The 12,550-nt window shown below is 37.4% G+C and overlaps 1 protein-coding gene across 1 annotated transcript in view; it reads right to left on the bottom strand.

Annotated features, from left to right (window-relative positions):
* The window catches only part of rims3 (regulating synaptic membrane exocytosis 3), a 112,942-nt gene extending 103,150 nt beyond the window's left edge, over nt 1-9,792 (bottom strand). The window contains exon 1 of the mRNA XM_051664015.1: nt 9,638-9,792. The gene's annotated coding sequence lies outside the window, so the exon portion shown is untranslated. The remainder of the gene's footprint in view (nt 1-9,637) is intronic.
* Nucleotides 9,793-12,550: the final 2,758 nt, after the last annotated feature.

Raw genomic sequence — 12,550 nt, 5'->3', positions numbered from 1 at the left:
AGCCGCGATAAGAAAGGAGGATGATTTTCCAGGGGTGGTTGCAGGAGGTGTGGCGCATAAGCTTCTGCTTTACGCAGATGATATTTTATTATTTGTCTCTGAACCTACTAGATCTATGCCTTGCCTCCACAGAATTATTAATTCCTTTTCCAAGTTCTCAGGATAAAAAGTCAATTGGTCTAAATCCGAAGCTTTGGTTCTGACAGCGTACTGTCTAGTAACGGCTTTCCAGCCGGGCACCTTCCAGTGGCCCAAACAGGGCATTAAGTATTTGGGGATTTTATTCCCAGCAAATTTGTCTGATTGAGTTAGTGTTAATTTTGACCCTTTAATAATAAGGTTTTCGAGGTGGGCTTCATTACATTTATCGATGATTGGGAAGGTTAATGTTATTAAAATTAATTGTATTCCAAAATGTAACTACCTGCTACAATCTCTCCCTGTAGATGTCCCCCTCTCTTATTTCAAGCAATTTGATAGCATAGCAAAGTCCTTCATTTGGAATGGTAAACGTCCCAGATTGCATTTTAATAAGTTACATAGGCCGATAGACAAAGGTGGGCTAGGCCTACCCAAGATTTTGTTTTATTACTATGCGTTCAGTCTCAGACATTTGGATCATTGGTTGCTTCCACCTGAGAGAGCCCCTCCCTGGTTTGTTATTGAACAGGCAGTTCTTGCCCCTATTTCACCATTACAAAGCATCTCTATCAAACTAATCTGAAAAGTTATTTCGCATTTACACTTGGTATGGACTAATGTGTCCAGATTGTTTAAATTGGACACTTATTTAAATGTTGCCTCGAGCATATGGCAGAACCCAAGATTGTGTATTGGCATGTCCCCTTTCTGCTGGCCAGAGTGGATTGTGAGGGGGGTTGCTACACTAGGTGACCTATGTGAAAGTGGAGTGTTGAGATCATTTGAAAACTTGGTCCAACATTTTGGGATCCACAAACCTCAGTTTTATAGGTATTTACAACTGCGCCACCTGCTTTGTTCTATTTTTGGGGAGGCGGGGTTGGGGAGGGGAGGGTTGTGGGGCTTAAATGTTGTGTATATATATATATATATATATGTGTGTGTGTGTGTGTGTGTGTGTGTGTGTGTGTGTGTTTCTTGTTATTATAAGATTTACTAAAAAAATGTAATTACAAAAAATGTATTGTTTTGACATGTTTTAAGCACAAGTATTTTGTCTTTCCTTACTGAAATTATTAATGCTGTGCAAAACAATGAAGTCACAGTCAATCAGAACATATTTGTTGTTTAATACAGCTGTGTGGAAATGGAATTTGAACCAATGAGATTTCACTAGGAACATGATTTGACAATCCGCTCACTGACCATCTGACGTACCGTATATTGCACACAACACTTTGTTTGAGGCACTTAACAGCAAGTAAACGAGATATCCATAACTGTATATATTTTGCTATGTTTTCTGTCTATGAAATAATCAATACTTATTAATTTTGTGTGGACAGAAATTCTGATCACAGAGTCTGTAGAGTGCAACAATCTGGTTCCGTAAGCAAAAATCCCACTCATTTTTTACATAGGGAAATTTATTTTTAACAATAACTTATAAACATTGAAAGACAGACCTACCGTGGGCTCTGAGGTTGTTAATCAATGGTATATGCTTCTGTTGAAGCTATCAGTCTGCATTATTTCATCTTCTGAAAAAAATCACGAAAAAAGTATGTTTTATTGCGGAGTTCCTGGTGAAGATCTACACTTCCCATGATCATGAAAAGAAGCGATAAACCATTCAGAGAAATGCGAACAAAGCTCACCAAAGGAGCTCAGCAGTAACCACCTACTCACATGATGCACTGTGTATGACATAATCAAGCCTATATCCCTTCACTCTCAATCTACTTGTATATTTGCAAACATTAACATTTTAATTTAAAATAAAATCTATAGTTTTATATTTTTCCATCATATTGTATTCATATTTAAAAGCAATTAATGACATCATAAATTACATTAAGCTCTTCAAGTGCTTTTTTTCTTCAAATCATAATTTGTGATTCACCTCAGAGTTTGCTAAATGGTTTAGAGCTCTTTTATTAATTTTATGAAACCACTATGGAAGAAGTAAATGGTAACAATACTACCGGAACCAAGATGGCTGAAAAAGTGGTCAGGCACTGCACTCTTTACACATAAAAGATAATAGAGCTGTTCAGGTTGTCGTCCAAAAATTTGGAATTAGCAGTTTTAAGCCCTGGGTTCACTCAGGAATTTCCAATGGGTTTTTATAACAGCAGTTTAAGATTTATGAGTAAAATAATGTTTGTGGTTAAAATTATTTGAACAGAATTCCATGTTTTGTTTTAGAACATAAATTACACACAGTCATACCTCAAACATAAACTCTGAAGCCACTGGTTTTTTTTTTTTTTTGCTAATTAAGGACTACAACTTCCATGAGCATGTGAGCTACGTGCTTTACGAATTGGACAACTGTTGTAATCCTTATTTAGCAGCGGGTAAGCAACATGCATTTTAAAGGCACAACGGCTTCAAAATCCACAATTGAGGTATGACTGTGTAATTTATGTTCTAAAACAAAACGTGAAAGACTCTTGAAGTCATTTTCACCACTGATCCTATCTTACTCACAATTGAAAATCCCTATTCTAAAAAACCCATTGGAAAATCCTGAGGGAACCTATTGCGAATTACCTTCCGGATTTGTCTATAAATTGACGTCATGGCTAAACAGCTCTGTGTTTTCTGAACTACTGTACAATTTTTGAGTTATCTTGGATTTCAAATTTTGCTGCAATTAAACAGTACATAAAAACAGTGCAAACTTGAATTCAATGCTTTACAGGACGGTCAGGTGGTTGCTACCTGTCTGCATGGGTGCTTCTTGGCCAGAATAATATGAAAAGTGGACCATACTAGTGGACCGATAGTTAAAAAGTCTCTTTGAGATCACTGCCAAAATCTCTTGTCGCTCATGGCTTGTCACAATCATGGCAGGACAGAAACTCAGATTAGTATGGAAGAGATTTATAGCTTATTGTTTTATCATGTTATGCCTAATTAGGAAAATGTGTAAGAAGGGGAGGTAGACAGAAGGAAAGGGGGCAGAGAGAGATTGTGGAGGCTGATCCTGCATACGTTAATTCAGGGTGCCCAAAAAGACACAGGAACAAGGGGAGGATAGAGGCTGAGGACACTTTGTGAAAATAAAAACCGAATGTCCTCTGAAGCAGCACATTTGCAAATGAGCACACAGACGAGTCCTTCCGTGTTCTTTTCTTGTCCCTGTCATTCTCCGTTCCTGCTCTGCTCCCTCACTGCTTCCTTTCATTTCAGTCCAAATCTCTTGCTTCTTATTGAACTGTGCTGCTGACACAATTATTCTTCTCACTTCCCTCCTTCTTTTGTTTCTTCATCTCATTTTATCCTATTTTTTTCTTGGCCACCCAGTGAGCGATGAAGTGAATTCTCCCGGGTGAGTTTGAGTTCTCCAGGACCAGAGGCAGATTGGCTATCGGGAGAACCGGGACTTTTCCCGGTGGGCCGGCTGCGAAATGGGGCTGCGATATGCCAAAATGGGCCTCGATAAGCTGAAGGGGGCCGCGAAATGGTGCCGTGATATGCCGAAGGCGGCCACTTTATGCAGAAGGTGACAGTGAAACACATTACCACAACCATCAACCACCGTTCGACAACTTGACATAAACCCCAATTGCTTTTGGACTACTTTTGAACTGAAATTTGCCATTTTTTGGAATAAAATATTGTGATTCAATTTATCTGCCTGTTACATGTTTTATATGCTTAATAAATGGTTATGGTTAGGTTTAGGAGTAGGTGTGGGATTAGCGGCTACAAAATATATATAACTTAATATATTTAAACATTATTGCTACTGTACATTAATCTACTTGTTACATGTTTTTATACTGTTGAAATGTGGTTATGTTTAGATGTTGGGGTAGGGTAAAGGGATCTAAAATATCTAAAGTCCATATTGTGCGTTTTAGTGTCTATCCAAACTTACAATCATGTACATTTAAATGTTACACATATTAACGTACAAATAGCTACATATATTAATGAGATCAGGCTGTCAAATCAGACAGACACACTGACGAAGAGCCGTGAAGTTCTCGTCCTTGGGTTTGTAATCGCTTTTTCTTATTTTTTTCTTAAGTTATCCGATCGGATGGTTATTTCCTTTTAAATCCGCACGTTTAAACATTTGTTCGGCGGGTGATTGACAGGTGAGAGGTGGTGCTTTGCTGTCATCCGGGGTACATCAGGACGGCGTTTTAAACCTCAAATGCGATATGGTTTTTGACCACCTCTGTATGTGTTTTTTGTGATCCAATCACAAAACATTTTGCATCCCATTTACAACTGTATATTTAGTGATGACCATCTACGATTAGATCATTATTACCAGCTGTAAACAGGGTCTAAAATGACTACAGCCAGAGCTAGGGAATGCTATAGAATGACTTCCGGTGGAAGTCACACCCAAATTCGTTTTACCAGTAAGAACCCCGGGAAAAAGGTGGATATTTACCAAAAGACTGCATTATTAAGGAAAAGTTAGAAAAGAGGTGGAGTAGAAATAAAAATATAAGGGATATAAATTGCAGTCGACCACAGTGTACCTGCATATTTAATGTGTCCTTTGGTTGTGAGTTTAATCCCAGTGTTATGATGCTGCAATTACTGGAAGAAATGGGGGCATGTTTGCCTTGCACAGTAGAGCATCAACAAATATAGGCTTTGTATTCAAATATCTAAATTTCAATGTGCATGAAAATGTTTACAGAGTCCTTGAGGTATGTATACATTCAAACATGCATAAATGCCATGTGATAAAGGAGCTTAATTTTGCAGAATCTATATCACGATGGTCACACTATACTGATTGCCAGTTAACAATACGACTAGAAATAATACTCTATGCAAGTATGCAAATGCGAATGTGAATGTTTGGCCAACACATTGCAAGTGCACGGTCTCATAATCAGTGTTGGGTTTCAATCTGATTACAATAATTTAAAGTGTAATGCTTGATACTACTTTTCAACTTAAAAAGTACTTACATTACAGTAATTTATTACTTTGTGATCAGACTACACCCAACACTGCTCACTGTACACACTAAAGGTCAACATGAAATCAAAATTGACCCTATTTACTTTCTTAATATGCTGCTGGTCTTATTGTGCACAATTTGTTGTTGCATATTATTCTAAATAAATAAAGTTTGACTTTCATCAAGAACTTGCAACACTTTTTCCCCCATTGCATATCCTGTTTCACTTGAATATACGTCAGATTATGGAAGTAAATTGGGCTGCAAAGACCTTTTTACGTTGACTTCAACATGTGCAATTGTGTTACTAGGTAAACCTCAGTTCTCAAGGGGGGCATAGAGTTAACTTCAAATGTACGTGTCATTAAATCCCATGTGTTATTGTGGAGGTATCTAGCTAAAAACATGACAACAGTTTAAATTTAACTTACTTGCTCAGCAAGATACTGCCTTGACAGTGGTGTTTCTCAATTCTAAGAACATAGAAAATGGACTTGCGTTCTTATGAAGACAAGTCTTGCCAAGATACCTTAGAAGAACAAACTTGGAAGGACAGGAGGACACAGAACCCATCTATTGCGAGCTTTGAGATGTGCTGCTATCTTGCTGTTGTGCAATTAACTGTTACAGCACATTTGAATCCAGTGGGAGAACTACTGGCACACCAGTGACAGCATTAATATCATCACACCAGTGAGGTTTTGCAGGACTAGTGACACGTTGAAAGAATAAAGTCTGTAAACACTTGTTTTCTCCATGTGTTTATTACTATATTATAATGATGCCCAAAAAAACAAACAAATGTTGACGGAGTATAAAGACTCTCACGAGCTGTCAGACTTTTGCGAGCTTACAGTGGAAAACTCTTGAAAAAAAAGAAAAGATAAATGTCCTTTGTCTGCCACCGTAGTACCAAGTTCTAAATCAAGGACACATCTGGGTAATTTCCTGCATTCTCGGTACTTGCGTTCTTGAGGTTTGGAATCAAACTTCGGCAGTGGATGATGATGTAGAATGTGAGAACGTAAGAACACAAAAGAACGCACATTGAGAAACAGCAAAGTCTTTCTAGCAAGTCAATCCACTGTCTGCCATCTTTGGAACGCTCTCGGGAGGTTATTTCCAGTCATGCAAGTGCAGCTTCAATCTACTTGAATTGAGAAAGACCAAAATCTCAAAAATGGCTGGTCAAGATGACAATCAAGAACATATTTCAAATCAGCAATAAAATCTGACATTCTCCCATTCATTTTAATAGAAGTGGCCCATCTCTGCTAAATAATCTCTGGAAACAGCCAGTAGTTGGCCTGAAAAAGCTGACTGTAGAAGAAGACAGTTTAAGCTACTGACCACTATAGTCAATAGCGTCCCTTGTGGCAACTCTGAGAATGCAACGTGTACTCAGTTGATTAGAAATTGCGCTCTGACACATTTCACAAATTGAGCTTGCATAGCAGGAAGTGCTTACAATAGATAAAAAGACGTTCATACAACTTGTGCACTTTATTCCAAGTCTACTGAAGCCATATGACAGCTTTGTGTGACTGAAATTTAAGTTCTTATTATCTGAATATATTTGCTTTAGCTCTCAAATCTCATTCTTACCAAGTTTTTGACATCTATTTAAAGACACAAGAGAGCCAGTTTTCAACCTTTAAATTAAAGGGTGTTTCTCAATACATACCACAGGTCTTAAGAGGCCCGCATGTATATCTATCACAAATGGATCTACAAAATGCCCAGATAGAGTACAATTTTCAAAACATTTTCAAGGCATTAAGAACAAAATATAAATAGTACCTATTCTGTTATATTTTTTTACTTATCAAAGAGATGATGCAACAAATGATGAATGGGATTCATTACTTCCATGCTAAAATGTTATATTAAGATGCAATTAGCTGTCAAACACACATTAAGCTAAGCATAACACATTTGCAATGCTTATGTATTTTCTCAGGCACTTATTGAAACTAAATAGATGCACAACTTATACAATTTCAGGATTATACCCAGAAGCAAGACAGCAGCCATATCATACAGTCAGTGTGTTGTACTTGATACAGTTTACTTCCACGTTGCTTCTTTGTCAAGCAGCAATGCCAAATGTAACTCAAATCAATCACAGAAACAGAAACCTTGAGTATCAAATAGCATGTACAGTACAATATGTATGTGTACACACATGTGGGATACTGATAATTCACCATCGTTGCACAGAAAATCGCCGTGATAAAGTAGAATATATGTATCAATATACAACAGTTAGTTCCGGTCCTCGAATCTGATTGGACGAGACATTCAATGATGATGTCTCACACCATCAGCACTCAGATGCTTCACTGTGTGTATCACTCCGCTTGTGTCCCTGCCGTTCTAGACTAAAGTGTAAGAGTAGTGAAGATGTGTAAGAGCCATCTGTCTCTTTAATTTTGTGATGTTACATAATTTAGCTAGCAAGTGGAGGCAAAAGACCATTTTTGTGTGTAATATGAGCCAGTTGGTGACGTGAATTGAGTCAGCGTCACTCAGTGTTGCGCTATTGTGCACCGGCTAGCTCAAAATAGAGAGGAATACCCCCATTTGAACAGCTATTTTTCAACTGAGAAAATAGGATGCATTTCACCAAAATGACATTATCTTCAGAAAGCTGACTAACAGACTACAGCATCATCAACAGGTGATCGCACACACTCCATCTCTCTCTCTCTCTCTCTCTCTCTCTCTCTCACACACACACACACACACACACACACACACATCCTTGCTTCTCCATTAACATGTTAGAAACAGCCCAAGCTGTGATACTAGTAGTTCTGAAGTGATGTTTTTGAGAGGCTTGGACGCATCATTTGGTTTGAACCAGCAATGGCAGACTCTGATCTGAAAGAGTAGTTCCAGTAGTTTTTTAAATATGATTTATGGAAACTTAAATTTATATTATGACACAATTACATACTGTATCTTGGGTCACTTACGACCCTTATTACACAGGTCTCTGGAAAAGTTGATTCTGACTGATCAATGGCACCATCTAGCAGTCTGATATTTCTCAGTAACAACCGCACATCCACATACCAGACATCCGGGTTTTGCGTCAGTCATCTTTCCTGCTTCTCTGATCTCTGTGCGATCTCTACAAGTAAACTAATGAAATAATTTGATGCCACCTCTGGGCTACATTAAACAGTCTGTGTAAATGCACATTTCCTTGGTATATGCCACTTCAGATGCAGCTTCTGTGCCACCTTTGCAGTGTAAAGATGGCTTTGGACTTGTATCTGTCTCTATACCTCTCAATGTATGGATATATTATCTGAACATCAGAGTGCCATGCAACCATTATTTAGCCAACTTACTGGAAAATGCCTAGCATTTCTTGATAGAGTCATCCCATTAAACCAAATATTGCCTTTGACTTAACAGTGTAGGCACCAAATAGTCTGGCAACTGTGAACAGACCTATAAATCCAATGCATTTACAGCCCTCCCAAAGCTCTCTGAAAATGGATGGTGTACTTAAATCAGTGAAAGGTGTAACTGCCCCTCAACCGCCCTTATGGCCTTCAAACACTTTATGGATTTAACACTATCGACTCAGAGCCGGAACAAACGTATATCACAGGGATCACTGATCCAATGATATACCTATAGATACAGACAGCTTAAACAACAGGTTGAGCTGATTAGCTGTCAATTGAGTTTTACAAATGCTCAACAGACCCATAGTAGATCAGTCACATTTGTTACTTACACAGCTATGATCTACCACCAGCCAGTGAGAAATAGCAGTGACTTCTGTTTTGAAAAATCAACACTGGAATTCTGTTGAAATTGTATTTCACAGAAGGAAAAAAAATCCTATTTATTTTGAATCAACATAAATATTTATTTAGAGCATGCCAAAACTCAAAACAGTGTATCCACAAAAGCAGGGTAAAACTTATATGGAAGCTGCCTTAGATGTTCATATAAATATATCTATATAGAAACATCTAATGATTTGTCTAATAAAGAAATTAATGACTTTTGCAAGCTGCTCTACCAGTAGAATTATGGCCCTATAAATGAAAGGTTGGTGAAATACTGCAGTGTTTGCATTGCACCATTTAACACAAATGGTTATTTATTAACCGATATCGGACAGCCCTGAATATGTTATCATAATTTGATGTATCAGGCAATTTCTCCCAAAAAGTCCCATATGAGACAATGCAGTGAAATATAGTACCCATAACCTAAGATAAAACTCTGTTTTTCAGAATAACGTGGTATAATTTTTTTCAAATGCATTAAAAGATCACAGAGACACATTGTAAATAGATGACATAGGCAGCACCGAAAATAAATCCAGCATGAGAGGTTTTCGATAGCCATGCAAAGAATATTCATTTTGCATTAGAATTGTTCATACAAATGCATTCAAACAAAACATAAACGATGCATGCATAGTAGCTGAGATTGGTGCATTAATTGCCTTTTAAATTGCAGCTTTACTCTCATAATAATTCAATGCATCATCTATGATCACACAAATATATCAAAAACACTTACCGGCAAACAGCGAGCAGAAGAGGCACGTAATTATTTCAAGTTGTCAGATAATGGTGTGATTCTGTCGTGTTGTTGCAAATAATGTCATTGTTTGGGTTTGTTTTCTGTTCGTGTGCCGGTGCTCGGACGGTGCTTGCATCCACAGAAGAGCGCGACAGAGCGACTGACTAAAGAGCGAGCGGCGCGCGCCTGCTGATCCAGCCTCCCAACAGCGAGCGCGTCTCCATAGTTACACACCTGCCCATTGGGCCCTTCTGGGGCAGGTGTGTAACCATGTAGACACACTGGCGGAAAGAGCGAAATATTTGGCGCGCTAAATATTTAGTCCCCTGATGCCAGTTATACATAGAATAATCAGAAGCGGTTATTAGGGTATGGAAGCCCAGGAGTGCCATTTACAAAAGAATGAAGGAATAAATTACCAATCGATTAATTTGTGAATAAATAAACCAATTTATAAATGGATACATAAATAGAAGCATTACATTTGAATAAATACACCAATTTAAAAATGGACAAATAAATAGACACATTTAAATGTGTTTATTTAATTCGTGTTTTAAAATGTACTAATATTTATCAATAAAACTGCACATTAATGAGTCATTTTTAAATGCACCTTTTAAATGGTGTTTTAAAAAGCATTTGGTAATTGTTTTTTTTTCATCCATTTGCTAGTTGCTTTTCTTCATCCATTTGCCAATTGCTTTTCTTTATTGTTTGACTTTTCCTTTTCTTTTACCATTTGTCAATCCATACCAGCTGAAGCCCAGGAGTGCCAATCAAAAAAGAATGAAGGAATAAATTATCAATCGATTAATTTGAAAATAAAAACTTGAATAAAAAAATCTGTTTATTAATGGGCAAATAAAAAGACACATTTACATGTGTTTATTTAATTCATGTTTAAATATGTCATTATATTTAACAATAAATTTGTGTATGAATAAATCATATTTATTTCATCTTTAAAATGTAATTAAATGTAGCAATAAATGAGTACATTAATGAGTCTTTGAAATGCACTTTTTAATGCACTTTAAAAGCAGCTTTTAAATTGCATTTTAAAAAAGGTATTTGGCAATTGCTTTTCTTAAGTCATTTGTCAGTTGCTTTTCCTCATCCATTTGCCAGTGGCTTTTCCTTTTCTTTTTCTTTTCCTTTTCTTTAACCAATTGAGAATCGAGTTAAAAAAAAATGCCATTGGACTGTTGACTCATGAGAGCAACCAATGAACTGGTCGACTCAGTTATAAGACACACCCCCTCTTCCACATGTCACTCGAACAGGATGTAAGACAACCTGTCATTGGACAATGGTATGAGCAGTTTACATGATATTATTGGATCTAAGAAATGGAAGCTAAACTGTTTCTGTTAATAAAGCTTAATAAAGTGTTATCTTTTGTTTACACAACCAGAAGGTCTTTTTTCTTCTTCCAGAAAAATGTATGTTAAGTGACTGTTTCATTTCACACAATTCTAGCAGTGAAGGGGTAAAATGCTTGTTGGTTATTGCTTTTTCTTTCTCAGAAAATGTCTGGCCTAAAAACATCTTTGACATGTTAATTGCCATTATCTGTGTCAATTACATTTTGCCTATAACATAATCGATTAAGGTACAATTAAAATGTAAATTCATTCAAAATTCAAATTCAAATGGTTAAATCCATAAACCCAGACTACAACTGTAAAAGAGGAATGTGATACAAGAATGTGTACATTGTGTATTTACTGTGTGTATAGCTCCTGTCAGTCAATAAACATCTTATGAAGATGAGCACAACAAAAGATTAAGTACAAACTTTATTTGCGTCATAAACAGATATACACAGCAGGTTGGTGTGAAAAAAAGAAGAAAGAATATATATATATACACACACACAGTGGTGTGAAAAAGTGTTTGCACCCTTCCTGATTTCTTATTTTTTTGCAAGTTTGTCACACTTAAATGTTTCAGCTCATCAAACAAGTTTAAATATTAGTCAAAGATAACACAAGTAAACACAAAATGCAGTTTTTAAATTAAGGTTGTTATTATTAAGGGAAAACAAAATCCAAACCTACATGGCCCTGTGTGAAAAAGTGATTGGCCCCTAACCTAATAACTGGTTGGGCCACCATTAGCAGCAACAACTGCAATCAAGCGTTTGCGATAACTTGCAATGAGTCTTTTACAGCGCTGTGGAGGAATTTTGGCCCACTCATCTTCATTTTGTTTTTCTTCAGCCATTCAGAGGTGGACTTGCTGGTGTGTTTTGGATCATTGTCCTGCTGCAGAACCCAAGTTCGCTTCAGCTTGAGGTCACGAACAGATGGCTGGACATTCTCCTTCAGGATTTTTTGGTAGACAGCAGAATTCATGGTTCCATTTATCACAGCAATTCTTTCAGGTCCTGAAGCAGCAAAACAGCCCTAGACCATCACACTACCACCAGATGTAATGGGACACACACCTTCCAAAAAGTTCAACTTTTGTCTCGTCAGTCCACAGAGTATTCTCCCAAAAGTCTTGGGGATCATCAAGATGTTTTCTGGCAAAAATGAGACGAGCCTTAATGTTTTTTTTTGCTCAGCAGTGGTTTTCGTCTTGGAACTCTGCCATGCAGGCCATTTTTGCCCAGTCTCTTTCTTATGGTGGAGTCATGAACACTGACCTTAACTGAGGCATGTGAGGCCTGCAGTTCTTTGGATGTTGTTGTGGGGTCTTTTGTGACCTCTTGGATGAGTCGTTGCTGCGCTCTTGGGGTAATTTTGGTCGGCCGGCCACTCCTGGGAAGGTTCACCACTGTTCCATGTTTTCGCCATTTGTGGATAATGTCTCTTACTGTGGTTCTCTGGCGTCCCAAAGCTTTAGAAATGGCTTTATAACCTTTTCCAGACTGATAGATCTCAATTACTTTCTTTCTCATTT

This window comes from Myxocyprinus asiaticus, chromosome 30 (assembly GCF_019703515.2).
Source record: "Myxocyprinus asiaticus isolate MX2 ecotype Aquarium Trade chromosome 30, UBuf_Myxa_2, whole genome shotgun sequence".
NCBI classification, from domain to species: domain Eukaryota; kingdom Metazoa; phylum Chordata; class Actinopteri; order Cypriniformes; family Catostomidae; genus Myxocyprinus; species Myxocyprinus asiaticus.
Note: the sequence above shows the minus strand (reverse complement) of the source record. Positions and strands in the feature narration are given on the sequence as shown.